This window comes from Syzygium oleosum, unplaced genomic scaffold (genome assembly GCF_021117445.2).
Source record: "Syzygium oleosum isolate NSW1041296 unplaced genomic scaffold, Sole_v2.1 Sole_v2.42, whole genome shotgun sequence".
In the NCBI taxonomy this organism is placed as follows: Eukaryota; Viridiplantae; Streptophyta; class Magnoliopsida; order Myrtales; family Myrtaceae; genus Syzygium; species Syzygium oleosum.
In genome coordinates, this window is record NW_026607526.1 from 639,952 (window position 1) to 665,628 (window position 25,677).

The 25,677-nt window shown below is 43.7% G+C and overlaps 1 pseudogene; it reads left to right on the forward strand.

Annotated features, from left to right (window-relative positions):
- The first annotated feature begins 17,659 nt into the window (after window positions 1-17,659).
- Window positions 17,660-18,148, forward strand: LOC130136106 (dirigent protein 24-like; annotated as a pseudogene).
- The last annotated feature ends 7,529 nt before the right edge of the window (window positions 18,149-25,677 follow it).

Here is a 25,677-nt window from a genome sequence, read left to right on the forward strand (position 1 = left end):
TGAGCCAAAAAGCTAAAATTTTTATCCTTGCTTTTGTTGGGTGTGTCATTTTCCCCCATCGTAGAAATTCAATAAACCCTTCAATTGCGTATGTGGCCAAACAAATTTGCACCGGCTTGGGTTATGTTAACTCGGTTCTAGCAGAAACATTTTTGTCTTTGAACCGTTTTAAACAAAATGATGATAAAATTATGCGGGCCGCCCCAGAGATTTTACAAATCTGGTTTTTATCTCATTTGAGAGGTTTTGGGCATCTCATGCAGCTTTTTGAAGTCGATGACTTCATGCACCCGATTCAAAGGTTCGAGGTTTTAGAAAATAATTCCCCTCATAAGGATTATTCTACCTGGATAGATTTTTTGAAAAACCCCGATCCCGAGGCTTTCTTGTGGCATGCTAAATGGTTCCATGAGGGTCAGGTTCGGTATGCTCACCAGTTTCACAACCCTGTCCCTTTGCTCGGGTTATCGGCATCACTTCATACTACCCCTACCGGGTAGCTCGCCGATCTGAGGGCCCTCGGGAGATCCCGCCACCTCTTACGACATTTGCTTCGAACCCGATTCACTCGCTCAAATTATAATTACGCGACGAAATTGGTGTCATCCAGAGAAAATGGGTGAATGTCAACTTGAGATCATTCTTGTGCCTAAACTGTTGAAAGGGCAAGAAAAAGTCCACCATGCCTCTTTATTCTACATCATACATCACAAAATCCCGGCAGAGCTACAGCCAAAAGTCCCGGATGTACCCAACAAGCCCAGTCGCCAAACACAGATCGACCAGCTCGAGAGGACCGTGGGGACAAAGGATACGCTTATTGCGGAGCTTGTCCGTGAAAATAAACGGCTCCGAGAGACTGTAGCTTCCCCATCGTCTATAGAATGAGCATCCGGGAAAGGGCATCTTCTTGTTAAAAGCCCTGTCTTTTATATGTCCCTGTATTTATGTTTAGGGGTTTTGAATATCTCCTGTAAAAATGTTTATGGTTTGTACAAATGTTAATATAGCTCGGGCCGCTTTTTATACTTTAAATAATTTTTTTTGCCCCGTACTGACACCACCGCGGCCTTCGGCCCAGTGGTATCCGGGGATGTAGCCTCAGGGTCCGAGGCGACCGGGGTTCGAACCCCGGGGACGCCACCTGTAATGATATATAAATAAAACCTTTTTTTTCTCTCTTTTTTCTTTGCAAATAAGTACATTATGCAATAATAATATGACTAAGTCATAGAATGATTCTTTATTGGGCATTATACTCATTCATATACGCGTTTTCACAGGTAGTTACAAAAAATGGCCGAAGAAAATGTCCGCCTCAATAATATGGAAGATGAGATGAAAATGGTCATCAATGCGATCCAAAATCTCACAAAGCAGGTGGAATCCATTCATGGCAAGCTTACACCTACGCCTGCAGCAGTTGAGGTGGTGTTATCACCACCGTCTACCGGAAAAGACAAAGCTTCTGCCAGTGACAATAAAATGCCCCCGCTAGAGGACGATCCGCTTCCCCTTGCTGTTAGGAAGCCTGAACTCGAAGCTGTACCAGTGACGGAACAGGACAAACGCCTTGCAAAGGTCGAAGAAATGCTGAAACAGCTACAAGGCCCGCAACATGCCGTTCCACTTGACCTGTCCATATACAAACGGGTCAAAGTACCAGAAAAATTCAAGATGCCGGAATTCGAGAAGTATGATGGCACTTCATGCCCCAGACATCATTTGCACATGTATCATGTGCGGATGACCCAGTACGTTGACAATGAACCCCTCATGATTCAGACCTTTCAAGCGAGTTTGACGGGGCCAGCCTTGACGTGGTATATGTCGAAAGATGTGGATGCTTTTAAGTCTTGGGATGATGCCGCTGATGCATTCCTCAAGCAATATCAGTTCAACCTTGACGTCACCTTCACTCGTGACGATCTGGAACGCACGGAAAAGAAGAAAAGCGAGTCATTCAAGGAGTATGCCACCAGATGGAGGAACTTGGCCGCCCAGGTTACCCCACAGCTCATTGATCATGAACAAGTAAAATTGTTCATAAAATCGCTTCCATACGAATACAGACACCGCCTGGTTGGCGCCACTGCTGAATCCCTTAATCGTCTCGTCCCTGTGGGTGAACGAATTGAAATGGGACTGCGTGACGGATGGTTCACAGATCCCACTTCCACAAGTAAGAGACTCCACACACGAAAAGAGAAGGAGCCCCTGACGGATGGAAACATTGCGTATACCCAGACTGTTCATCCTCCTCGGACAGTCCAGGTGAACAGTGAGCAGCAGCCTACCTCAAGTCGCCAGCCTCAGAGGCGATATAAGAAAAGACAATTCACTCCCCTGCCTGGATCCCCTTCTCAAGTCCTGGCCATACTCCGGAAGAAAAACCTGCTTTCTACCGAACCAAAACGACCCAACTCAGAAAGCTTTTCGAATTATGATCCGTCAAAAAAATGTGACTATCACATGGGCGAGGTGGGGCATTCGACTGATGACTGCTATACCCTCAAACACCGAATCCAAAACTTGCTCGACACCAAAGCCTTTTCATTCCAGACATCCAAGCCAAACATACAGAACAACCCGCTACCCGAACATGAAAACAGAATCAATGCCATATCTACTTTCAACGTCGTCGATTCAAGAGTGAGAGAGCACGCCTTGTTGATGTTTATAATGCTCTAGTGAAAGCGGGGTATTATCCCTGCGGTGAAATCTCGCCTCTGTCCCTAATGAAAGAAAGGGTTGCCGGCAAAGCGAAAGCGAGGTTTGATTGTGTACGCCGACTATACCGATATAGTAGCCACCATCTCTGAGGTTATCATCGACTGGGACAAAGAATTTTCAGCACTGAAAGCCGAAACAAGTGAAACCATCCCCACGCTTGTGAACGAACCTTTGTCTAATAGCCCAGACGAGGAGGAGGAGCTGACGATTGAGGTACCCTTATCCGCAGAGCATATAGTGATCGAAATACCTCAGCCCTACCATTACGAGAATGACAAAGCGGTCCCATGGTCCTACGAATTGGATGTGGACCTAATCACCAGGTCAGGACGAACGTATGCCCAAGCCGACGCTCAGCCTCCGAAGCCTGTTACCGACGAAGAAGCCAAAGAATTCCTGGCCATCGTTAAAGCCAGTGAATATAATGTGGTGGATCAGCTACGTAAGTTGCCCGCTCAGATTTCCTTATTAGAGCTCCTCCAAACGTCCGTAAAGCATCAGAAAGCTCTGATGAAGGTACTCAGCGAAGTAAACGTACCAGAGACAATCGAGCACACCAAGCTAGAAGCATTTGTGGGGTCTATCCTTTTGAAGGATCAGATAACATTCTCGGAGGATGAATTTCCCGCTGAAGGAAGGGGACATACTAAAGGTCTCTACATTTCCGTCAAATGTAGAAACTCCCACGTAGCTCGAGTTCTGATAGACAATGGGTCCGCACTGAATATTTGCCCGCTGGCAACCTTGCGCCGTCTTAATGTGGACACATCTAAGCTCCGTGCCTCCAAAACATCCGTCCGAGCTTTCGACGGAATGAAGAAAGACACTGTGGGTGAGATCGATCTTGATGTCCAGATTGGCCCAACAGTATTCAGCATCCTGTTTCAAGTAATGGACATCCCCACTGCCTTTAGCTTTCTACTGGGGCGTCCCTGGATTCACTCTCTGCCGGAGCTATACCTTCAAGCCTTCACCAAAGTGTAAAGTTTGTGGCCCAAGGGAAGCTGATCACGGTCCTTGGAGAGGAAGACCATCGAATCTACCAAGAAACCGCCATCCCGTATGTCGAACCAAGCGGTAAAGTCGAATCTAGCTATCAGTCCATCGAGCTTGTTTCGACTGTACATGGATATCGAGGAACTGCTCCTCTTGTCCCCGATATGTCAAAAGCCTCGGTCATGGTAGGGAAAGTTATGGTTGGGAATGGCTTCACCCCAGGTCAAGGACTCGGCAGAGGAGGCCGGGGCATTCGAGAGCCTATTCAGGCTGCCAAGAATCACCGCACTGCTGGTCTAGGGTATCGCGGAGGAAACCCATCAGCCAACAAGGGGCATATAGCGGGTCAAGTCGGTTTGCCACTTCCCCATATCCGGGAAACTTTCCCGTCACCTGCTAAATTACTGCAGGATGAAAAAATTTATCTTAACCTCTCAGGACAATCAGGAGAGGGGTTCAAGCATCCTGCCGAATCTTCAAGTCAACCGAACTCCTCGATGCTTCCCCTAAATATTGCTATTGACCGACATCGGAACCCAGACGAGCTACCGATTGAGGAAGATTGTGGACGAGAAGAAGCGCTGGATAATGTGGTCACCCTATTTGACGACATCTTTATAGGAGCCATACAAGAAGACTCGGCCTCTCAGACAAGTACAAACCCGCCTGATTTGTTTGCACGTTTGCAGTGTCGGTTAGGGGAGCTACGAGATTTGCTTGCGTCGTTAATGGATACTATCGGCCAAATCTCGGATGTATTACTGCCGTTTCCCGATCAGGAGCAGGTGACCCAAGTAAATCGTCCCGAAGAAAACCCGCCATCGGGAGCCCTTCCCGACACGACTTGGCGAGATGTCCAACTCCTACAGTGGCAGGGCAATGTACGACGATACTCGCCGGTTCCCAAATCCATGGATGTGATATTTTCTATCCTTTCGCGAAAGGGGCTGATCACAAGGAAGCCAAAACACCCTACTCTGAATACTTCATTAATTATGATCCCTCCGGATCTTGTGACTTTCACTCGGGAGAGGTCGGGCACTCATTGGATGATTGTGACGCTACGAAGAATAGAATTCAAGATCTCTTGGATGCTAGGGCATTCACTTTTCGTGCCCCATGGTTGTGTCATGGTGAAGATGACCTCTTGGTGGTACCTAGCCTTCGTGTGTGTGCCCCGAGCTTTCGATAAGGCACGCAAGGGAAAGAAAATTATGGATACCCTGGGCCAGCCCAGTGGTAAGTTCGATTATTACGTTGACTACCAGATGCCATCAAGTTTTTATGAAGACCAACAGAACAGCATTCCTATCGGATGGGACGACATGGAAAAGCTGACACCAGTGAAGAGAAGAGCCGATGAGCTAGACTCCTGGAACGATGATTTCGAAGATTTCTTCGTCGGCGCAATAGACGAAGGACCGGTGGAGGGAATGGGCGCAAGCCCGCTTGAGTAGAATTCCTCTTCTCCTTTCTGCATGAATCCCTGGAAAAGGGGCTATCCTTGTGTTTTGTTTTTCGTAGTCATTTCTGCTGGAAGGAATGTCTTTTTGAACTCACCCTCTTTTGAGGTTGTAAATCCGTGTATTGTAAATAAATAATGTTTTGAGGGCATGAGGTAGTATACCAAACCGGCCCGTTGATGATATCCAGCCACGAAAAGGAAAGTATTCTGAGGCCCGGGCTATCTCATGCTTCCTCATTTTAAAAAGAAAAAAGAAAAAAAAAAAAAAAAAAAAGCCTCTTTGAAAATCAAAGACGTTTCACAATTTCCTCAAAAAAATATCCTAAGTGGAAGAGGACAATGAAAAAATCCATATCTCCATTTGTTTTTCTAATCAAGTTACCCTGTGTTTCAGGTATAATCTTGCGACTTGCGAGGGAGTTAGTACGGTCCAGCCTGATGATGTAGATATTGACGGCAGCGATTCTGACGATTCAAGCGATGATCCCGCTGAAATCCAAAGAAATTGGGAGCAATATGAACAAATTAAACCCCTTACAATCGAAGATACTGTTACCATCAATTTGGGTGGTACTCAGAAGCCAAAAGAAGTGAAGATTGGGGCCAACCTTCCCGAAGAGAAAGCCACACGTTTAACTGCTCTCCTCAAAGAGTATCAAGACGTCTTCGCATGGTCTTATTCTGATATGCCAGGACTGGACCCTCGGATTGTGGAGCACAGTTTGCCTACTAATCCCGACATGCCTCCCAAAAAGCAAAGGTTACGAAGGACCAAACCCGAACTGTCGAAAAAGATCGAAGAAGAAGTGATGAAGCTGTTGAAAGTAGGGTTCATCGAAGTTTCGCAATACCCTGATTGGGTAGCGAACATCGTACCAGTGAAGAAGAAAGACGGTCGAATTCGAGTTTGTGTGGATTACCACGACTTGAACAAGGCCAGCCCAAAGGACGACTTCCCGCTCCCCTACATAGACGTCCTTGTGGATAGCACTGCTGGTTTCGAATTATTTTCTTTCATGGATGGATTCTCTGGATACAACCAGATAAGGATGAACGATGAAGACAAGGAGAAGACGGCGTTTATCACTCCATGGGGGACTTTTCACTACAGGGTTATGCCTTTTGGTTTGAAAAATGCTGGGGCAACATACCAACGTGCTATGGTCACTCTCTTTCATGACCTAATGCACAAAGAAATTGAAGTCTATGTCGACGACATGATCGCCAAAACCAGGTGCGGAGAGGATCACATTGAAGCTTTGAAGAAGCTATTCAGCCGGTTGCGTGAATTCAAATTACGCCTGAACCCTGCAAAATGCATATTCGGGGCGACCTCTGGTAAGTTACTCGGATTCATCGTGAGTAGCAAGGGGATTGAGGTCGACCCCTCGAAAGTTAAAGCAATATGTGAGTTGCAACCCCCGTCCACAGTTAAGGAAGTCAGAAGCCTTTTGGGAAGGTTGAACTATATTGCTCGGTTCATCTCCCAACTATCTGAGACTGCGCGGCCTTTCTTCAAACTCCTCAGGAAAGGCGCTCAAATCAACTGGGATGAAGATTGTCGGGAAGCATTTGAAAAGCTGAAGCAGTATTTGATGAGTCCCCCCGGTACTAATCCCACCAGTTCCAGGGCATCCTCTAACTCTCTATTTAACGATTCACAGTGAATCATTAGGAGCTCTATTGGCCCAGAGCCACCCCGATGATGGAAAAGAACGAGCAATCTATTATCTGAGTAAGAAGTTCACCGTTTCGGAACAGAATTATTCCGAATCAGAAAAAACATGCGTCGCATTGGTGTGGGTGTTGCATAGACTCCGACAATATACTTTGCACCACCGGACGTTCCTCGTGCGAAAACGACCCTATCCGGTATTTGCTCAACCGACCAGCATTAGTGGGAAAATTAGCTAAATGGCGGATTCTAATTTCGAATTTGACATCCAAACGTCATCGCGAGAGGTCGGTGAAAGGCCGGGTGATCGCGATATCTTTGGTTGAATGCCCTGGGGAAACGCATGAGGATGGTCTTCCAGATGATCGCATTTTATCAACGGAGGAACACACATGGACCATGTTTTTCGATGGAGCAGTAAACCTGTCTGGCTCTGGCACTGGGGCGGTCTTGATATCCCCAGATGGGCAGCATTATCCTGTGGCCGCGAAATTGGTGTTTCCTTGCACCAACAATATAGCCGAGTATGAAGCATGTATTCTCGGTTTACAAGCAGCAATTGATATGAAAATATCCAAGCTAAAAGTGTTCGGCGATTCTGCCTTAATTATACTCCAGTTGTGGGTGAATGGAAGACCAGGGATACTAAGCTAGTACCCTATCGTGACTATCTGGAGGAATTGGTTTCAGAATTCAACGAGATCTCGTTTGACTACCTATCTAGATCTCATAACCAATTCGCCGATGCACTGGCTACACTATCATCCATGTTGCAGGTTACCAATGGTTTGGAAATAGAACCTCTGAAAATTGAAGTTCTAACCAAACCGGCCCATTGCATGACCTTGACTGAAGAACCCGATGGTAAACCATGGTACTCCGATATCATGAATTACATCAAGGAGCAGCAGTTCCCTGAAGGGATTAGCTCTACAGACAGAAGGTACATAATGAAGATGGCGACGAAGTTCTTCGTCAGTGGTGAAAGCTTGTACAAGAGGTCCTATGATTCTATTTTGCTAAGGTGCGTCGATACAACTGAAGCAACACGAATTATGCAGGAATTGCATGAAGGAGTATGCGGTCCACACATGAATGGACACATGTTGGCTAGGAAAATAACAAGACTAGGTTATTACTGGCTTTCCTTAGAAAGCGATTGCATCCGACACGTTCGAAATTGTTACCGTTGTCAGATCCATGGAAACAAGATAAATGCCCCACCAACTGAATTACATCAGTTATCTGAGCCATGGCCATTTTCAATGTGGGGCATCGATGTGATCGGCCCAATTAATCCGAAAGCATTAGATGGACATCGCTTTATCTTGGTCGCAATTGATTATTTTTCTAAGTGGATCGAGGCTACGTCATATGCCAATGTCACTGCTCGGAATGTGATGAAATTCATCAAGCGGGATATAATCGCCCGCTATGGCGTCCCTGGAGCCATAGTTACAGATAATGGGACAAATCTGAACAACAAGATTGTTGATGATTTACTCAGTGAATTCAAAATCCGCCATCTGAATTCGTCTCCTTATCGTCCCCAAATGAACGGAGCTGTTGAGGCTGCCAACAAAAACATCAAAAAGATCTTAGCCAAAACTGCTGAGAACTACCGAAATTGGCATGAAAGATTGCCTTTCGCATTAATGGCTTACCGAACATCAATTCGGACTTCCACCGGGGCAACCCCTTTTTCCTTGGTATATGGCATGGAAGCAGTCCTGCCTGTTGAGGTAGAAATCCCCTCACTGCGGGTATTGTCCCAAATGAAACTGTCTGATGCAGAATGGAAGCAGCAAAGATTGGAGCAGCTGAATATGATTGATGAAAAGCGATTGAAGGCTCTTTGTCATGGACAATGCTATCAACAGAGGGTAGCCAGATCGTTCAACCGGAAGGTACGCTCCAGACACTTTGAAGCAGGCGATCTTGTCCTAAGAAAGGTGCTACCACTACCCCCTGAGCTTGGAGGTAAGTTCGCTCCTAACTATAAGGGTCCCTATGTCGTGAAAAAGACACTCCCGGGAGGAGCTTTGATTCTGACTGAAATGGATGGACGCCAATTCTCCAACCCGGTCAACTCGGATCTTTGTGAAGAAGTACTATCCTTGAAATAACTCGTGTCCCAACTTATAACAAGGGAATTGGCGCGAAAAGTTATTGACAAGGACAGTCTTGGTGGCAAATCTAACCGGAAAGGATTTCGCACATGACAAAGTGGCGTCAAGGCAGATCCTGACAACCACAGAAGTATCGATGGTAGTCATGCCCATGTTCGTCAAAGACCTTTAAAGCAGAGATTAGCTTTGCTGCGAAGTTCTCCATGCAAGCAATTGCACATGCCTTGCAGTCTAGAATCAGAGCATCCACAAGAAACTCCTCAACATGCTGGAACCACATTGACACAGCATGCGCTGACAATAGAACCCTCTATTCGGGAATACCTCTAATTATAGAGGATCTCATTCGAGCTTCGTGACCAAGAGTATGGAGGAGCAGGCTGAGACAGAGAAGGCTGAACAAAGTAAAGAGGAGAAAAGACTCTGCTAGCTTTGAAGGCAAAATGGAAGAAGGGTAATCTGTATCGTTCTCAATTTACCCTCAATCCTCTCATTTCTAACATAAGCTCCTGTTTTTGTTAGGAGGGAATTATCGACATCCGAGGAAACTCAAGGAGTTGCCAATTTAATTTCAAATGAAGGGAATCACGAAGGGTAATGTGGTATCGTTCCCAATTCCTGTCCCTCAAAGAGCATTTCATTAACACGGTCTTTCTCATTACCTTGCAGGTTTGCCCTACTGTTGCAGCATAGGTAAGTATCTCTTTCTCTAAAAAATTCTCTCATACGAGTACAAAAAAACAAAGGAGGAGGAAACATGTTAAAGCAAACAAATGTTTAACCTTCCCCCAAGTGCATTGCATGTCTATTGGAAAGAATTTCGCATGGTAATTTTACCTGTTTAATTCACCAATTCCCTGTGAAAATCTGGACAATTCAACGAATGGTGTCGAACTGCTCCGATGTACTGAACGAGGTGTCTCAGGATGATGAGAGGCAATCCTTAGCCTAAACACATTCTCAAGTACCAAACCCTTGCAAGATGAGCAAAAAGGTTTCACTTCTACAAGGTAAAGAGATTTCTCGCATAAGGTACGGTAGCCAAAATGACGAGAGGCAGTTCATTTCTCTGCCCCTTACACTACCATTAATCCTTTGCTTGACCATTTGAGCCCATACACTTGGAGGTTCTTTTTAAATCACCCCTGTCAAGAACCACCCCACATTGGGGCAGCTTGAGGTAAATCAGCATCACAGGGAGAATTCAAATTCAGAGGGAGCAAGAGGAGCGTCCCTCCCTTTCGATCACTACTCCCGTGGTTTCGGCCTTGTCGTCCTTACGGATCCGGCGGTCCTCGACAGAGTCCTCCAAGACAAGCACACCATCGCAATTTGAACAATCGAGGCTAAGAGGGCTTTGTCAAGAGAGAAGCTGACAAACTAAAGCTTGTCCAAAATGCCAACATCTTATTGATAATGGTGATGAGCAAGACAAGAAGGATGAGGAGTTTGTAATATCTAAAATTTTCTATGATCATCAGCTGCATCAGCTCACACAAGGTGAAAAGATGAATAGAAATTTTCTTGCTTTCATTTGCATTAATCTTTGAGTGTTTTTATTGCAGATGAACTCTCACAATAATTTAAGTGCCCTAGGATGACGAAGAGCGGTTCTTCTTCTATCCCATACACTTATATCCCTTGCTAGCCCAATTGAGCCGGCGATTTCATTTCGTACCAACCCAGTTGGTGATCATCCCCTACACCGGGGCAAGGCAAAAGTCACCACAGCTTGAGCATCAGGGTCTAAAGTACCGAATCAAGATGAAGACTCCAAGAGCCTAATAACATTGTTCTGCTCAAACTTGTTTAGGCTAGTCCTGACAATACCAAAAGAGCAGCAAAAAAATGCTGAAAACTAGGGGCATGAAAAAGCAGTGTGCCTGGTAAAAGCAAGGCCAATGCCCATGAATAAAAAACAAAGAAAAAGAAAAAGGAGAAGAAGAAAAACGATGAAAAGACGACCCCAAAGGGTTAAACTTGAGTTCTTCTTCGATACAAATTCCTACTTTAGGAACTCTGTCTTGACAAAGATCGTCACGAGAGATAGAATGGTATCCGAGGAAAATGCTTTGGACGCGAAGCTTCTCAAGAAAAAGTTGTCAAAGAAGCTAAAACAAGGGATTACCCAGGGAGTTTTCCAAAAGAGTCCCAACGGTGGAGAAAAAGGCTGGTGACAATGCCAAGATGATCACCAACTCTCACCCTTACACACATTTTTGAGCCTAACGATCCTTTCGTTTCTCAACCTGTGAACCGAGCCCACGTTACGTCCCTCAGGAAGTCTCTTCTGAATAGGACACTTGAATTAACGTGGAATTTCAAATGTTTATAAACAACGCTCGAGGAAGTGCGAGCAAGATTATTTCTATCTCGTTTTGCAGGGTTCTTGACTTGTAAACCCGGAGATGATTGCAGAATATTTTCTTTCATGGCATTGACTTGAACAGTCACCTTCATTAAGCCATTGACCAAGCCTACATTACGACCCTGAAGAAGACCTCTCAGATTGGCAGCGTCGTACCGCTTGCGAGAAAACTCAGACCCTTGCGGATGTGATAACGGTCAGATTGAGTGTTTTCGATGGTCCCGCATTAATGGACGGGACAAATAGCCCTTTTCAACGAGAGCGAGTGGAAAGTCCTTTCTGACTGAGAATCCCTCGTTCAGCATCTTGAGAAGTCCACCTCCCGAGTGAATATTGTCTTGATTGACCCTCAGTGGATGTTTGGTGATGCAAACATGGCGAAATCATCATGCATGAATTTTCAAATGCGCATTACGGAATAGCATAGCTTGTCTATCCTTGATGAATGCATGCATGTTTGCGCTAACTCTCTTTGAGTAAAATATTTTCAAAGACTCAAAGAACATATGACCTTTGGAGCGTCTCCAAAGATGTCACAAAAATTTCTTCGTTCCCCAAGTGGAATTGACACAATGCTTTGCAGCTCAAAGTTCTAATCCTCGGTGATAGAACACGCAAATTCGGGCCTTGGAGAAGCCCGATTATCATCACAAAGAGATGCCCCGAAAAGGTCGGGTATTCAAGAGATAATACATCAAACCTCCGGGTAAGAAATCCCAGGTATTTCATCAAATTTCTTTTCAAACTACCCAGAAGGTAAACAGGGTATTTCTTTGAAAAAGAAAAGCATCTTGACCAGCTGGTCAAGATATTTCATACGATATTCAAGAATAGCCTCAGTTGTCTATTTCTCCGATGAATACGTATGTCTTTGCACAAAAAAATTTGTCTGACAGGAGACACGCCCTTAAGAGGCAGGAACGTGCCCAGGTAAGTACATTTTACCCATGCCTGATTCCAAAAATCCATGTACCTACGATTGTTATGGTACCCTTTGAACATCGGAGTGACCCCGTTGTTCACCCTCTGAACATCGGAGTGACCCCGTTGTTCACCAACTGAACATTGGATTGACCCCTTTGTTCACCCTCCTGAGCACAGGAATAACTCCCTCTGTTCACATCAAGTCTTTTCAGGTACCCCTTATGATGCAGGTACTTTGGTAAAGCAAAACCCAGTCAGTCAAGGCGACCGAAGAAAGGTTCGGGTCCTAGACAGGCAAAATCCAGTCAGTCAAGGCGACCGAAGAAAGGTTCGGGTCCTAGACAGGCAAAATCCAGTCAGTCAAGGCGACCGAAGAAAGGTTCGGGTCCTAGACATACAAAATCCAGTCAGTCAAGGCGACAGAAGAAAGGTTCGGGTCCTAGACAGGCAAAATCCCGATCGATCAAGGCGACCGAAGAAAGGTTCGGGTCCCGGGACGAGACAAAATGAAATCCAGTCAAGGCGACCGAAGAAAGGTTCGGGTCCTAGGTAAGCGATTTCCCGGTCGAGGCAACCGAAGGTAGATTCGGGTCGAGACAAATGAAATCCGATCAAGGCGACCGAAGATAGGTTCGGGTCCTAGGCAAGCGATTTCCCCGGTCAAGGCGACCGAAGAATGGTTCGGGTCCGAGACAAATGAAATCCGATCAAGGCGACCGAAGATAGGTTCGGGTCCTAGGCAAGCGATTTCCCCGTCAAGGCGACCGAAGAAAGGTTCGGGTCCTAGACAAAAGCAATTCTCGTCAAGGCGACCGAAGACAGGTTCGGGTCCTAGACAAACCATTTTTTCCGTCAAGGCGACCGAAGACAGGTTCGGGTCCTCGACACACAATATCAACTATCCGGAATTACTCTACCCTTCGGCAAGGTAAGTAGCCCCAGGTATGTTTTTACTTGCTTTAGCATGCATCATCTTATATCGCATCATAAAAATGGGACTCCGGTCTCGCCAAAAATAACATTCATTGAACATGCATGGGCCAAATTTAGGTGTCATTTTATCTTTGAACGTAACCTCTGCGAGCTCAATCTCTGCGAGCTCACCTTCAAAGAGGGGCAGCTGTTGACACCTATTTTTAATTTGCCCAAAATTAATTGCACAAAATTTAGGAATTAATTTTCTTTAATTCCTAAAACAAAAATATTTCAATTTAAATGCATTGCATATAGAAATTAGGTACATTTGCACTAATAGAGTCTATTATAGAGTTTATTTAAAAAAAAAAAAAAAAAAATCGAGTCGGGCCGGGTCGGGGCTGGGCCGACCCGGCCCATTTCTTTTTTTTTCTTTTTTTTCCTTTTTCCCCCCGGGCCCGGCCCCTTTTCCTTTTCTTTTTTTCCCTTTCGCACGGGCCCGGCCCGCTCCCTTTCTTTTTCTTTTCTTCCTCCCCGAGCGGCCCAGCCCATTCTTTTTTTCTTCTTTCTTCCGCGCCGGCTGGGCCTGGCCTGGCCCGGCCCTCCTCCTTCCTTCTTCCCCCGTCGCTCTCGCCGCCCCTGTTCGCCTCTGTGCTCGACGACAGCATGACGCACGGCGGCGCTGCTCCTCGGCGTCGCTATCCGGCCAGAGCAGGGCCGGATGAGCACGCCGACGGGACTGGCATTAATTGCCAGTCCCGTCCTCGCCATCTTCCCGGCTCGCCCTTATCCCCTCCTCTCTCTCGGTTATCTGTTCTCTCATCTGCATCCCGGAACTGACACCCCCTCTGCACCGGCCTATGGCCGCGGAATTCGCGGAGCCTAGGCCGGTGCAGGCCATCGTCACGCAGACGCCACGGAGAGGGAAGCCATCGTCCGTCGTCCGGCTATAAATAGCCAGAGGGAGAGAGAGAGCCCCGGTCGGCGAAATTGAGAGAGAAACAGAGAGAGAAAAATTGAGAGAGAAAGAAGGGAAAGTCGGTTTTTGCAGGTTCCCAGCCGCGTCGCCGTCGCCCCCCGATCAACCGGAAAGCCCCAGACGCGCCGTCGACGGTGAGCTCTCAGTCCGGCCCGAACCGCCTCTGTTTTGCTCTGTTTTTCTGCTCGGTATGGCCGGGACTCGCGCCGGCCGTTTCGCGCGAATCCCGGCCCATACCGTCATCCCCCGCCGTCCGTGTGTCCTCACCGAAGGTAGGTTGATTCGCCTGAATCCTCCGGTTCGCCGGAACAGGTCAGGATTTGTTGTTTTTGGAAGCGCACACCATCTGTTCGACAAAAGTCCTCAATGAAACCGGTTTTTGTTTTGGTCGCCGGCCGGCGCAGCTGCGGTCGGACGGTGACCCGGTGGGTGGAGAGGCTTGGTTTTACTCCCGGGAGGCCGATTTGGGGCGGCGCGGCGGTCGGCCGGGTCGGCGGTGAGAGGCCGTTTTGGCTTCGACGGGTGCTCCCACCGGTCAACTGCATCGACCGGATTGATTGACCTCGAGCCAACGCCCGGTCGGATCCGTTGACCGCCGGTCGGTATCCGACCGGTCAACGGCTGGATCCGCTGGGTCGGTTCCGACCCGGTCTGGATCCTTTTTTTTTTATTTTATTTTATTTTATTTTATTTTACTGCTTTTAAAAAAAAAAAAAATTTAAAAAAATTTCAAAAAAAAAAAGTTTTTTTTCTTTTCTTTCTTTTTCTTTCTTTTTTTTTTTATTTAAAAAATATTTCGTATTTTATTTTATTTTTTTTTTATTATTATTTTATTTTTATTTTTAAAAAAAAAAAATTTTTTTTTTATTATTTTATGTGATATATTGTTGTTGTTTTAATCTAATGTGATATTATTTTGTAAGTTTTTGTCTTATTTAAATTAGACAAGCCTGAGGTTGCGCGGTAGTATTTGCATGTTAGTTTTTATTACCGTTGTATTGTTATGCATGTTTTTAATACAATTGCATGAATGTTGTGTTTTTGAATGTCATCTGACTTAGTTAGGGTTAGAACCTTAGGCTGCATGAATTGCTGTGTTCCTGACTGCTGATCGTTTCTGATTATGCACTCGCTTGATCACCTCACATGTTAGGAGAAAGGTCCTAAAATTAATCCAAATTGCACGACAAATGTTTTTGAAATGAATAGGGTAAAATGGTACCGAAAGGGCATTAGTTATCCAACTAGTGTAACCAAGTCCCCGAACTCATTTAATCTCCGGTTCGTAGGAATAGGGTGATTCTCCCATCACCCTATTTGGGTTTCTAATCGACCTACCCCAAATCGATTAGTGGCGACTCCTTGATATAAACCACTTGCATGTTAAAAACTTAAACCCTAAGTCGCGATATGGTATGGGCTTGGGAGAGCCCGAGTTAAGTCCCGAACCTAGACTTAGCACGTACCAGGCGAGCCCCCCTTTTTTTGCATGTTGTTTAAAGAGGGCTCGGGAGTTCGGTCGCGACACTCATCTTCCTGCGTCACTGGCTTAGCAGCAAACTGCTTCGCCGATAACTCGTCCTCCGACTCATATTCAAAATCCGAGAAGCTTGACCGGGTAGAGGTTTGCGAAGACCGGCTTGAGACCGATTCGGCATGGTCAGAATACTGGAGATGCAACGACAGGACCTGGCGGAATTCCTGAGAGAGCCATCTCACTGCAGTCTGCAACAGCTCATGAGGCCACACGATCACGCCTGTCTTCACCGATGCAGTGTAGCATCGCAGAGTGCAGGTCCTTGACGCGGCTGAGGTTGAGCTTGGCTTCGTGGCAGCCTTCACGGAAGAGATAAGCCGCACAGGCGTATCTGGAGGTGGACGAGGACGGCGAGGGCTTGGGATTGGAGGAGTTGATAGCCCACTTTTCGATCAAAGGCTTTGTGCTTGCGATTCTGTTGAAATAATGATCCAATTTCTAGAAGTTTCTAGCATGCTCAAGATCTTTGCAGAATAGATATTTAGATGAATAGTCTAGAAAGTTGTGAGAAATATCTAGAAGAGTTTCTAGAAAATATCTATGATATTTCTAGAAGACTAATGTGATATATATATAGAAAACTTTAGAAAAATATCTATGTAACATGCTCTAGATATTTCCTTAATGGCAGTGGAAGAGGGCTATAAATAGCCAACCCCTCTCCACTTGAAGGATACGCCCATCAGAAGAAAAAACTAAGTCCGTTGTACAGTTCTGTTCTATAGTTGCTCCAAGTCCGCGTACCAACACTTGCACTCACTAAATCACTCACTCACTTACAAAACAAATCACGCTTCCGTAAACACTAACAGATTCGCTCCGCCATTAATGTGTCAGCAAAAGGGTCGTGGCCGCGCATCGATGTAACGGGTCTTGCAGGAGAGTCGGAGGGCGATGGCTTGAAGAAGCCGGTCCTCATTCCTTTTCTCGGCATGTCTTGTGTTGTACGTGAGTGTGTCTTCGTATCAGCTTCTCTGAACTCTGCAGATTTCAGAGAGAGTTGTGTTGCGGTGAGGGTTGATTTGAATGGTGAAGAGGGCTTGGAAGGGGGATATATATAAAGAGAGGGAAAGGGAGACAGAAAGGGAGGATTGTGGGTGAGGAAAGCGGAGAGATTGTGGGGGGAAATTGGAGGCATAGCGAGTGAAGCTTGACTAGAGATGTGCGTGCGTGTGGGGATCGTGTGGAGTGGAGGACTGGAACGCGGATAACGGCTACGTGACTGTGTTTGCTCACTTGGGCTGACGCCACCAAAAGGACACGCCATGAAAGCAACGTCACGACTGTTTGTTTGCCCCAGAAATTTCTACACCACAGTACACAATCTGCAGTCAAACCGAGAGGAAAGGGTCGAGTGGGTCGACAAAGACTCTGCAGCAGAAATCGTTGTGGGTCGGAGCGGAGCAATACGGAGGTGACACGATACAAAGCAGGCAAGCAGGAGAGACAAAACAAAAGATGAAACGCTAAACAAACACGAAAAGACCGACCCGCGTATTCTCACAGCTAACCATTTCCCCCTCACCGAACTGCAGTTTGTAACCGCGCGTTTTCTGATCCGTTCTCGTTCGGAGAAACTTCAGTGGGGACGTACCCAACACAAAGAAAAGGCTAAAAGGAGGAAAAGAGAAGCTAGCTCCAGACCAGTCAGGGAATTAATAATGGTCTGGTGTGAGGATTAGGCGGTCTTCTTGGCAATTATTTTTTAAACGAAAGCACCAGCAGAAACACGAAGGAAGATTAATGCATTGCCAGCACCAAACCCAACTCAGCCACTCCATTTAAGCATATGAAATGGACATCATTATATAAACCCAACTATTTCTTCCTCCGATCATCATCTTCACAATCATTATCAATTCACCAATATCTCCTTCACAAAGGAAAGAAGAAAGCTTCTCAAGAGCCATTTTGCTTAATCCCTCTTGATTTTGCTCAATGACTGCTCGCAAGTCTGTGCCCGCTCAACTAAAATCCGCAGCTTCTTTCCTTCTGTCCGCTCTCGTCATCCAATGCGTCACGTGTTCTCGATCTCTCACCGATGATGCGACTTCATCCGCTCCCAATGCCGTGCCATCATTAGCAAATCCAGCTAAGACGGCACCGCGCAATCCCGCTGCTCCTGTGGCACCGCCTGCGACTACAACCCCCACCACAAGCACCACGGTGGGAGGCACCGAGCTTCATCAGCTGACGTTCTACATGCATGACATACTCGCGGCTCGAATCCATCAGCTTGGGCCGTGACTGGCATTGTGGCTAATCCAGCGCTCAGTGCGCAAGTCCCCTTTGCCAAGCCTAATGGCGCAAACCTCCCTATCAATAATGGCATTCCGCAGAAAAGCGCCACTAACGGACTCATCAACAACAACAACAACAACAACGTTCCTGACTGGATTGAGCGGAAACACAGGTAACGTGATTTAGAATCAAAACACTCACCGCGAAACCTTGAAAGACAAATCTTTATTTCACAAGAAAACTGAACCATGAAAGACAAAATCTTTTTTTCACAAGAAAACTGAACCATGAAAGACTTAATTTTATCCACAGGCCAAGCAAAGCACTAGAACAAGAAGAAACAAATGAGAAAAGCGAAGCATCTTCTTTAACCGGTTTCCTCGTCCTCCTCCTCGTCCTCATGTTGCTCAAACACATTCACGAACCGTCTTGGCCATACGATCCGCCCCCTCGCGGTATTTTCAACCACGAGATCATCTCGCTCCAACCAATCTCTGAACTCTTGTGAACTTTCCTCCTCATCACTGCTCTCATCACTGCTCTCATCACTTTCCATTACAAGGTTCAGCCAATTGGGTGCGAACATGAGGATAGCCGGAAACGCCACGGGGTAATAAGAGAGATACATTAGTATTAGCGCCCGCAGGATGTCCACTGGGCGGATAATCTCCCCATTACGTTTGCCTATCAAATCTTGATGGGGTGTCATTGTCCCCCTAGGATCATCCTCATCAGGACCAGGAGTGTTCATTTCCTCCGGCTCAATTTCCCTTGTTGCAGTTTGATGATCGCCGGCCCTCGAAATTTCTTCACGCATTTGTTGATCAAGAATCTTTTCTCGATCTGTTGTTACTGTTACCCTTGGCTCATCGTCATCGCTGTCTATGTTTGGCATGGACTGGGGACTATCCCGTTCATCACCCGTCGAAACTTCTTCAGGCGACTCGCCCGTGACGACATCGTCCCTTTCCCTTTGGCGCGATCCCTCCGCCGATTCTTGATCTTCATTCCTTGCCGTCTGGTCAAGCTCAAAGCAATTACCAAAGCAATCACCCATTGCTTCTTCCTTACAAGAATCTGTGGTAACCGGCTCTCTCTCTCTCTCTCTCTCTCTCTCTCTCTGTCTCTCTCTGTCTCTCTCTGTATCTCTCTGTGAAAAATGATGTCAAGGTTTAACGAAGCGCGAGCGAAGGTTTTGAAAATCAGTTGAATATCAGAAGGTTTTGAAAATTAGTTGAATATCAGTTATGCATTTATTAACGGTTTGTTTCGGTGAAGGAGGAGGAGGTGGTGGGAAGCAAGAGAGAGAAGAAAGGCAAAGATCGTAGCTTTGATGTCTAATAACAAAACTCATAATCCTACCAAAAAAAAACTCATAAGAATTATAAATTAGGGAAGGCAAAACATAATTTTGGATTCTTAATGCAAAGACGAGGAGAATTCTTTCTAGTTTTTCTGTTTTTCCCAACTTTTAAGTAGAGAAGCTTGCGCATGTAATGGACTAGAAGATATTCTATATAAGTATGGCAATCGGTCGAGTCTAATAGGGTACCGGACTCGTCCCGAATCCTAATAGGGAATTAAATTGGTTCATGGGATGGGTTTGGGATTTCATCCGCAAATCCCATAGGGTTCGGGACGGATTTAGAAAATTTTCTTGTGGATAACCCGAATTCGAGAGCCATTTTACTATAGTATTTCTACCCTTCTGATGAACATAAGGCCACATAAGTAACAAGATAGACTGTCTTCGTGCAGGCATATAGCACGAGACAAAGGGTCTAAAGCGGCCCCGAGTCAGAACTTCCTCATCGGCCCTGCTTTGGCGAACGTTATCTTTGCGTAGAGCATGATGGGTTACGTACCTCGAGTGAGTGACCAAGTAGAGAATGGGAGGAGGACCTCGGGAGGGTGGAAATTCGGCGAAATAGATCATGTGACTGTATAGCTAGCATTGTTTGTAGTTGTATGGGAGACCAAGGAGTTATTTTCCTTCTTGGAAAGATTTTGTGCTGTTTTCCATTCCGTTCGACGGTTCATACATCTCACGAGGGAAGCATTTACATGCGAAGTTTGATAACTACATATGGTGAACAACATGGTATTTCTATTTGTTAAATCACCTCAACGCTTTCGGCGGAGGACTCGGAGGAGAAGATCTTGCCGCGGTTACCGGTGGAGTAGAATACTTGAAAAAATGTTTCGTCATTACTAATGGCATGTTATATAAACAGTATCGTTATTATACTAGACTCCGCCGCATAGGTAGGCATACCACACCAACATAATCTTGGGCTTTGTTGGACTTGTGCGTTGGAAGTAGAATTCGAGTACTAGTAGAAATTCGGATGCTAAACAAGCAACTCTCATTGGCACTGTGATGCGTTCGAAGTAAAATTCGAATACTAAACAGACATTTTATACACTCTTCGAATGTCCCAGGCGAAATCCGAATATCTCAAAAGGTTAATATCATGAAAAACCCCAAACCAGAATACATGTGACAGATTTACTCAAAACTAATTTTTTAACCACTAAAAACCACAAACTGATACACTTGTGACAGATTTACCCCAAACTAATTTTTCGTGGTATTAATCCAATTTAACAGAAACTAATAGAGGGCAAATTTGTCACATATGTACCAATTTGGGGTTTTTGGCAGTAAAAAAATTAGTTCGGAGTAAATTCGTAACAAATATATCAGTTTATGGTTTTTCGTGGTATTAACCCTATTTAAAATTCATTCTAGATAAGATTTGCATACTTAGAAAAATATCTAGACTTTTTTTTTTGGTAAGGAAAAGACAGAAATAAAAAATATCTAGACTTTCTGATCAGGTTTTCCTAAAAATAATAGGATTAATTTAAATTATTTCCTAGATGTTTTAGGATATTCTTCATTTATTGTAGTTTTCATTTCATTAAATTTTAATTACGAATTTTAAAGAAAAACGCCAAAAATATCATTTGCATGCATATCACATAATATAGATTGCATATTTGCCATGTCATTTAGTTTGCCATGTCGTACAATCGCTATGTCATGCACGTGCCATGTCATTTAGGGTTGCCATGTCATTATGCCATGTCACTCATTTCATGTCATGTCATATTGCCATGTCATTTTTTGCCACGTCACTATGTCATGTCATCACAAGTGTGCCACATCATTGTCATGTCATTAGTCTTGCCATGTCACTAATGCCACTTCATTGTCATGTCACTATTTGCATGCTATTTAGATTGCATGTCTATATTCATTCATTTAGTTTGCATGTCTAAGTTCATTAATTTAGATTGCATGTTTAGGATCATTTAATTAGAATTGCATATCGTTCTAAATAAATTCCATTTTTTGCATGTCATTAAAGTTAGGTCATTTAAATAAATGTATTGCATGCCGTGTTATAATAGCAAGCATTTTTTTATGTCATTTTAGTGTAACTGCATTTAGCATGAGTTTGCATTCATGCATTGCATATAGAATAGTTTTCATTTGCCTAATTGAAAAAAAAAAGAATCAATTTGAATTGCTATGTGAATGCTAGGGAATTAGGTTGCTTGCGTCGAGGTACGTCAATTTCTTCCCTTTACTAATAATTTATTTATTGCTTTGATTTTTTAATATTAAATAATGTTTGTGCACCCGCACAATTACTTCGCATGTTAGTGCTTAAGTTAAAATGAATCTTAATTGCTGCAAAAGCATTTTCATGAAAGAAAAGGTACCGAAATTGCATTAGGGTAACCTAGCGTAACCAAGTCCCCAAACTCATTAATCTCTAGTTCGCAGAAATAAAGTAATTCCCCGATCCTTTACTTAGGTTTCTAATCGACCCACCAAAAAATAGATTAGCGACGACTTCAAATTGAAAATCTTTGCATGTTAAATAACTTGAATGATAAGTTGCGAATTGATAAGGGCTTGAAAGAGCTCGAGCTAGGTTTATACTTGGTAATCCATTAGCCAAATAGGTAGTTTACCTCATGGTAGGTTACCACATGTCTATTTTTGTGGATACAAGCACTTATTATTAGAAAAATATTTTTTAATTTATTTATTTTTCATGAAACAAAAGTAGTCGTGGTCACCCTCAAACGGATAATCCCTCTCTCGAAGCCTGGTGAGTTGCTTCTAAAATGATGCTGGGCTTTAACGGGAAAAGTACCAAAAAAGTCATAAATTTATTGTATTTGTACGAATTTAGTCCTAAACCTTTCAATTTTGCGAATTTAGTCCTAAGCTTTTTCATATTTGTACCAATTGGGCCAATTTAGACCAGAATTGCTGACGTGGATGTCGGCAATTGTACTTGCCAAGTTGCGCCTGGGCAAAGGCGAGCGCCGACAATGCCCCCTTGCTAGAAAAAGGGAAGGGAAAAAAATAGAAAAATTATAAAAATTATTAAAAAAATTGTCCTTGTCAGCACCAACTGTGCCACGTAGGATGGCCAATATCAACATCAGCAATTTCCGGCCCAAATAGACCGGATGGACTAAATTGATACCAATGTGAAAATGATTATAACTAAATTAGCCAAATTGAAAAGTGTATGATAGAATCAGTACCAATGAAATAAATTTAAAACTTTTTTGGTACTTTTCGCGGACTCTAACCACAATGTGTGGTTTGCTCCTCCCTGTACCTGTCTTTTGTCAGAATACTTTTCCACTTTACTCCCAAGCGAGATCACTGTTTGAGCGTTGGGGTCTTTGAGGAATATGAATTTTACATATACTTCTCATTAGATTATATTGCTCACAGAAATAAATAAATGAATGAAAAATATTTTTATTATCGACATTAATTTTTTAAGTGATTTAATTTATTATTTTTTAAGAAATATTTTCTAAATCCTGAGTTTTTCGTGGAACAAAGGCACCCATTAGATTATAATGCAAAATCATCAATTACCCAATAGGTTATAGAATTGATTTCCAAGATGTGATTATTGTGAGTTTTGGTAGATTGTTTCGACTACGATTTGGACATATGTATTCTTCACCTTAGGCTTGATGTATGGGGTTGATCTAATCTAATGCGTAATGATGCACATTAACCCAGAGGGCGTATATGCGCAAGAATTCTTTGCATCAAATTTGAGATTTGAGGGTTTGAGCCAACGTTCTCGTTGGAAGAACATGCAAGTTTCGATTATGTTGCATTTGATATCGGCTAATGATAAATTTCTTATGCAAATGAAGACTCATTCGAATCGAATCCGATGGATAACGATTTGAATCCATTGTTGGTTTTGCTTTCTCCATGCTCACTTAAGTTTGCTTCGATCGTGAATAAGACATGCCCGAGTTACATATTATACTGTAAATATTCTAGGATCTTCAAGAGAGAGGAAAATAGACTCAATAAATACTACACTTTTACTCAATTGGCTTGACTTTACAAGTGATTAGAGGAGGGTATTTATACCCGAACAATATGCATAGGAAAAGAAATAGCTATCTTGGAGAATCATGAAATATTAAATAATATTCCCAATATCTAATAATATCTCTAAAAATCTAATCTCCATAAATATACTTCATCACTCCTCCTCAAACTGGTGCATCCAGCTTGCATATGATTGGTTTAACTTTCTTTGAAAGACTGTGATCAAGCGTCGTGCAAGCCGGACCTTACACTCAACAAACCATATTTGACAAGCGCTAAAGCAACACATACTTAGGAAGTTGACATTTTTCTCACACAACCTTGATAGAATTGTGTAGAAACCCAACTTGAATTGTAGCAAACTAAATAGCATCACCCAACAATGCTCATCTTTGGTTACTTGATGAAGGTATGCTCATCTCCGGTGCTCATAGCTACCTTGATGACATCCCCCCCACAACGCTCATCTTTGGCTGCTTAATAAAGGTGTACTTGACTCTGGTGCTCACAGTTACCTGGATATTTGATGGCGACTTCGCTCGTCGACATTGCTCGCAATTAGAAGAGAGTATCATAACGAATAACGTCCGTAGTAGCGTTGTTGACTGTTGACAAAATTAGACAGCATAAAGGAAGAAAAAGCAAAGGTTTGATTTAATTCCTTCTCTTACTAGGATCTTCAAGAGAGAGGAAAAGAGAATTAATAAAGACTACTTTACAAGTAATTAGAGAAGGGTATTTATACCCAAACAACATGCATAGGAAAGGAAATTAGCTATCTTAGATAATCATGAAATATTAAATAATATCCTAAATATCTAATAATCTCTCTAAAATTATACTCTAACAAGGAAATATCTAATCTCCATGAATATACTTCATCGTGAACCTCCAATTCGTTTCCACAGGAGCCCAACATCGTCTTCTTGCGATTATAAAAAAAACACTTTAAATACAAATTATCTTTATAGAAAACAAATCAAGACTCCCCGCTCTATCCTATTTTCTAATTATTTGAACAGATAGTGATTATCTTTATAATAGAGATGATAATTATGATCTTATTATTTTCTTTCTTCTTCTTCTTCTCCTCCTCTAGCCTTAGAAAAGGAACATTTCAAGCCCCACTCCTCTCTCGAATCCCCCCCGAGCCCTAGAGTCTTAGATTCTTCGTCGCGATCGGCTTCGTGTTCGTCTCCTCCTTCATCGCCGTCCGTCCCTCCTCCGTTCTCGCGAGCGAGCGAAGATGGTGTTGGCACAGTTAGGCGGGACCATAACCCGCGCGATACAGCAGATGAGCAATGCGACGATCATAGACGAGAAGGTTCTGAACGGGTGCCTCAACGAGATCAACCGCGCCCTCCTCAGTGCCGACGTCCGGTTCCAGCTCATCCGCGACATGCAGAACAACATCAAGCGCATCGTCAGCATCGACGATCTCGCCGCCGGGCACAACAAGCGCAGGATCATCCAGCAGGTACGTGTTCTTTTTTTTCTCTCTTTTTTTTTTTGGATTGAGTTAACTATAAGCTGCCCGTGAATTGACCCGGTTTTCTTCGACAAAAAAAAAAATTGGCCCGGTTTTCCTCCGGGCACTCCGATTAATAATTTCTTATTTTTTTCTTTTCAATTTTTTTAAATTTTTCTTTTTCTTTTTAGCGAGGCTCGAACTCTCCTAACGAAGAAAAAGAAAAAGAAATAAAAAATAATTTAAAATTCAATTTTTTTAGGAATGAAAAGACAAATATAAAATATAAAAATGAGTGTACAGAGGAGAATGAGCTTGGTCTGGGTGAAACAAAGAGTACAGAAAATATTTTCCTCTTTTCATAAAGATGTTTGAGGGTGTTTTTTGCATTGACGGAAAATGTTTTCTTTGACTTAGTTTATTTTCCGTGAACCAAATCCCGAAAAATCCGGAAGTCGGAGCCTAAGTTTTCTTTGACTAAAGTTGGAAAATATTAAATTTTATTTCTTCAGGAATATGTCAATTTTGAGGATGTTTTACATTTCGGACTCCAAATTGATAGGCTCACATTCTGAATATGTGCCTTGATATGAAGCGTTGATTAGGAAACGTCCTACTTTACTAAAGACTACTTTAGAAGAGAGTACCATAATGAATAATGTCCATAGTAATGTTGTTGTGTGTTGACAAAATCAGACAGCATAAAGGAAGAAAAAGATAAGGTTTGATTTAATTCCTTCTCTTACTAGGATCTTCAAGAGAGAGGAGAAGAGAATTTTTTTTTTGGTCGAAAGAGGAAAAGAGAATCAATAAAGACTACTTTACAAGTAATTAGAGAAGGGTATTTATACC